A 5,686-nucleotide genomic window follows, 5' to 3' on the forward strand; every position below is an offset into this window, starting at 1 on the left:
GAAAAAGAGGGATATAAATGAAGGACCATTTTGTATCTGTATATACAAAATAGTTAGGATAGATATACAGCTACTTTCTCTTAATTCAATGAGAAGTAAGGTTTGTACTAATAGTGCATGGACAGGATATAATGTCTGCATCTTGTACTACGAATAGCTGTTACAAAGACAACAATATGCAATGTAGTAATTATTGTAACTGTCCTACTATCCTGTTTTGAAACTGTCTCATTACTATTTGTTTCTCAATACAATTAATAAAAAATGAAATAAATAAAATTGTTTTGACATGCCAAGCCACTCCTTCCCACCACTTGGCATCTCAGAGAGCTTTGGCCCTACAGCCCTTTTGGGACTTGCGCAATGTGCTTGTCACCTTCAGTTTCCTTTCACTTTCCCTCCCCCTCCTCTGCCTACTGCCTCTAGAACTACTCTGCTGTCCTAGACTGTCTTCAGTTTGTCCTTAGAGGCCCCTTAGGCTCCTCCAACCTCAAAGTCAAATGCGTAGTTTTTCTCTGCCAAACAGCCTGGCAGCAATGCAAGCTGGACAATGAGACTGTCTGGCCCCCCAGGAACTGTTGGTTATGACACTCTCATTAATTTAGATAGCTTTTGTCTCTGCAATGGGAAATAGTCCAAGGTCCCCTATGTCCTCCCTTTCTTTTCTCTCTGAAATCTTGAGCTCTGCCTGCCCCTACACCTCACTCCACAAAGCCACAACTTCCAGAGCCACCACCCTCACTGTAGCCGCTGCCACAGGCCACCACTGGAGCTGCTACCACATGCACCACAGCAGCCCCTCTCATGACAAATGCTACTTTACTTTCTGACCTTTCAATTTTTCCCCCTTTCCTCACTGCCCCCTTCCAGTTAATAACATGTTTTCCCCCCAACAGCATGTGCCCCTCCCTCTACTATCAAGCTGACTGCAGAATAACAGCCCATTTATCCTGCCCTTGCCCATTGAGCTTGCTGCTTACCCACGCTCCCCCTGCCCCTCAGCCAGCTCAGCGGACAGTGTCCTATAACAAGAAGACTCCAAGTCACAACTTCCCACCCCTCCCTTTATAGCCTTCTTGCCAGCCTGCAAGTCCAGGTCTTGGAGTTGTCAAGTGCTCCTCTATTGTACTGTGCCTAGTCTTCATATTCTGCTCAGTTTGCTTGCTTCTGTTCAAACTTGGTAACTATAAATAAGAGACTTTTACATTTTTCAAATTCTTCTTATAAGAGATCTCTGCTAATTGACTTACAAAAATTTTGACTAGTCTCTCATAACTACAAAATTAAACAGGTCATAATAATTAAACTGGCCAGAAATACATTTGAATGCACTCTGATTTTGTAAAGACATTCATGTGTGTCATATATGTATTTAGGTGTCTTTCTATCAACAGCCGTTCCTCTTTTTATTTGAGCTTTAAAATAAATACAGACTTAAAAGCATGTTTTCTCCTGAGTTACCAGCTGGTCAAAATAATATCAATATTAATTTACTATTAAGCAAAATCATTCAAATGGGAAGAGATTGTTGGACAGAACTCTTCATTGGTGGATAGAGGGTGGCCAAATTTGGTTCATCGGTGGAGAGCCCCCAATATTCTCCTTAGAAGACACCCCTATAATTTGGTCATAGTTTAAAAGCAAAAAAAAAAGTTTTCCATAAAAGTTGCTATATTAAATATATTCATGCCTTTCTCTTATTTATAATCAGCAGTTCATGTCAAGCCAACATGAGGTCATCAGTTAAATGATAATTTTCTCATAATCTGTTATGACTGTTAAGTCTGTTAAGTGACACTATTGTGTATGACTGTTTTTTTTTGTGTATGACTGTTGATATCAAATATTCTCTGTAAAAGTTTAACTATTGTCTGTTAACATTCTACAGGAATTTAACTGCTAAAATGTCCATGGTTGATAAAAAATAACAATTCTATTCATAAAATTCTGATAAGTACTAATTTAGACCCAGATTCTCCTAAAAAACAAAAAATGTTATTAATTCCCATTTTAAAACCTGATCTGCTGCTGACGTTCATGCCAAGGTAAAAACACAAATCTCAGCCCTACAACACCACGGGAAAACTTACTTAATCTGACTTTCCATGTCTTCAGTAATAGAGACCAAAATTAACTATACGTAACTGCCAACTTTTGGCTGTGAAACTTGGGACTCCTTTCAAGGTAGGACCTTAACAAGGTAATGCTGGGCCTAAACAATGCTGCCACCCAAGCTCTTTCTCTAAGTGTGGCAAAGAAGGACACTGGGCACAAGCCTGCCCCAACCTGCAGTCTCAAAGGCCACTGGAAATGTAACTGCCCTTTCCACCAGAGAGAAGGTAAGTCATCCAATTTCCTGCCCTCACAGGAAAACTTGCTACACTGAGATCCATTAATACTTGACCTGTTTGATCGTGCCACTGAAGAGAAACAACAGAGCTTGGGGTCCATGGCCCGCATCAAGGTATCTTTGTCAGAGTCCCAGGTCTCACTGGACATCGCAGGTTAAAAAAAAAATTAAAAAAGCTCTCTTATTACTGACACAGACACCACATATATTGTTCTTCCTGAGTTCTGAAGTTGTTACATTAGATCAACAGTCTCCATGGTGGGTGGTGATGGCCGGCCTACATGACACATTGACAGGCCCATTCCCTGCTGACTCCAGACATTGTTCTTTTTTTTTTTTTCAAATAAAACCAATTTTATTGAGAAACAAATAGTAATGACATAGTTTCAAAACTGATTAGTAGGACAGTTTCAATACTTAATACATTGCATATTGTTGTCTTAGTGGTTATTCATTGTACAAGATGCAGACATGATATCCTGTCTAATAAACACTATTAGTACAAATCTTTCTATTCATTGAATTAAGAGAAAGTAGCTGTATATCTATCCTAACTATTTTGAATATACAGATACAAAATGGTCATTCATTTTTTTTGCCTGAATTTTTTTCCATAATTTTACTGAGAAACAAATAGCAATGAGACAGTTTCAAATCAAATTGGTATGACAGTTTCAATAATTAACACATTGCACACATTCTTCCTAGTGGTTAATTGCTGTACAAGATACGGACATGATATCCTATTTACAAACAACATCAGAACAAATCCCTCTATTCATTAAGAGAATGTAACTACATATCTATCCTAACCACTTTGAATACACAGATACAAAATGGACATTCATCTGTATACCTTTTTTTTGTTAAGTTCTGTTATTTGAATATTATAGGTGTGTAAACTCAGCAAAATATTCTAAAAGAGTCTAGTAGCCCATAATAGTATTGGGTCTTCTGCTTGACTCTCTATGTCAGAAATTGTTGACCTGAGTCCCCTACAGCTCAACATAACAGCATGGCTTTACTTCTTATATTTTGTTTTTATACTTTTCTGCTGGATGGTTAAGACACTGTTCTTCACTCATAATTTCCTTATAAACCCAACCTGATCCATATCTTGCATGGGGAGAGATCTAATTAAAAACCTCCATGTCTCTCTCACCTGTCTCCCCACAATGCTCATCGCATAAACCTAACCTCATTGCATAGTACACCTCCTGGGTCTGGGGAGATGGCTTAGTAGAATAATCGCTTGCCTGGCAAGCGCAGGACCCTGAGTTCAATCCCCAGTACTGCCAAAAAATAAAAAATAAAAAAAAGCATACTACTCCTCCCTCCCCCTTCCCTTATTGACCACATACCCTGAGATGCTTATATTTCCACTCACACCACACATGCTATTCCTACACTGGTGTTTCTCAGAGATTCCACCAACTTTCCCTGCATTCCCCAATACACAATAGCCCCAAACATCAGAGGGGAGTCAAGCCTGTCATTTGCCACCTCCTTACGCTTCCCCTTCAACATGGTCATGATAAAGTGACACACTTAAATCATAGACTCCCTTCTTACTTCTACCCAGATCATCAACCTCACCAAGTGTTGCCTGTACCTGTCCATTCCAAGGCCTGATCTCATGGCCATCCCAGCCATATCCAACAACACACACACCTGTCCTCTTCCTTAAAAATCTTTAGCCTAAGGAAAGTCACATGAAGTGAAAACATTCAGGCTTTCACAGAGAGCACATTGGCCAAGCAATGGCCATGACTCATCCACATGGCTGACACTGACAAACAATCTGAGGTACAGGATCTCAAGATAAATCCTGAGGGGATTTCACTGACCTTCTCAGACCCAAAAGCTACAACTCTTGTTGCACAGGTCCTGCTTTACCTTGGTCTTAACCACCCAGCAGAAAAGTATAAAAACAAAATATAAGAAGTAAAGCCATGCTGTTATGTTGAGCTGTAGGGGACTCAGGTCAACAATTTCTGACATTGCCAGTCAAGCAGAAGACCCAATACTATTATGGACTAATGAACTCTTCTGGATTATTTTGCTAGTTAACACACCTATAATATTCAAATAACCACACTTAACAAAAAAAAGGGTATACAGATGAATGTCCATTTTGTATCTGTGCATTCAATGTGGTTGGGATAGATATATAGTTACATTCTCTTAATGAATAGAGGGATTTGTTCTAATGTTGTTTTAAATAGGATATCATGTCTGCATCTTGTACAGCAATTAACCACTAGGAAGAATGTGTGAAATGTGTTAATTATTGAAACTGTCCTACCAATTTGATTTGAAACTGTCGCATTACTATTTATTTATCAATAAAATTATGGAAGAAAATCTTTAGCCATTGATATTTCCCTTTTACAACTCCCCTCTTCCCACAACCTCCCATGCTCCCTTATCAAACTCACTTTATTCAACACACCTCCAGACAAGCAACACAAAACAGACACACAGCTGTTTCTTTGTGACACCTCCATACATAAAACTGTCATCCTTTGGCTCACTCCCCTTCTGTGTCCCCTTGCAGTGTTTTCTATTATGTTCATGACAGCTCCTGCTTCATTTCTCTCACCCACAATACTATCACCAGATTATCAACCCAAAATTTTAACCAAATTCTTCTCTCAGATTACTCCTACCAAGTCATGCTCGAATGAAACACTTTCAATAAAGACAACTCCTTGCCCTGATCTCCAGACTCATGGCCTCATGACACCCCCACTCAGCAGCAAGTAGCCAGATAATTTCTTCACCTTTTTTCTATCAAGTAGAGTCTGGAGTGATAGATCAGGATTCAAAGTTTCCCAGGCATCCTGCCTCCAAACTTTCTCTCCCTTGGTCCCATACAGAGCCAAACCCAAAACTACAGAACAGGTCCATCTGACTTTGACCTGGGCAAGCAACCATGAAACTCTCCTCTGTTAACATTAAAGGTCCCCCATAGACCAGGTAACCCTTCCAAGAATAGCTCTCCCTCAACTATTCCAGCCCATGGTCACCCTCCCTAAAAGATACTATAAAGTCTTTCCCCACTTTATTCACTGTTGTAATGGTCTTTTAGACAGCCAGCCTGCTTGCTGCCCTTCATAAATCTTCTACTGGTATTAGAATGCATGGTCTGGTCAATTGCGTGGGTTCATACCTAGCACCTTTCCTTTCCTTTCCTTTCCTTTCCTTTCCTTTCCTTTCCTTTCCTTTCCTTTCCTTTCCTTTCCTTTCCTTTCCTTTCCTTTCCTTCCCTTCCTTTCCTTTCTCTTCCCTTCCCTTCCTTTCCCTTCCCTACCCTTCCCTTCCCTTTTTCTTTTT

The sequence above is a fragment of the Octodon degus genome, unplaced genomic scaffold (genome assembly GCF_000260255.1).
Source record: "Octodon degus isolate 3935 unplaced genomic scaffold, OctDeg1.0 scaffold00133, whole genome shotgun sequence".
In the NCBI taxonomy this organism is placed as follows: Eukaryota; Metazoa; Chordata; class Mammalia; order Rodentia; family Octodontidae; genus Octodon; species Octodon degus.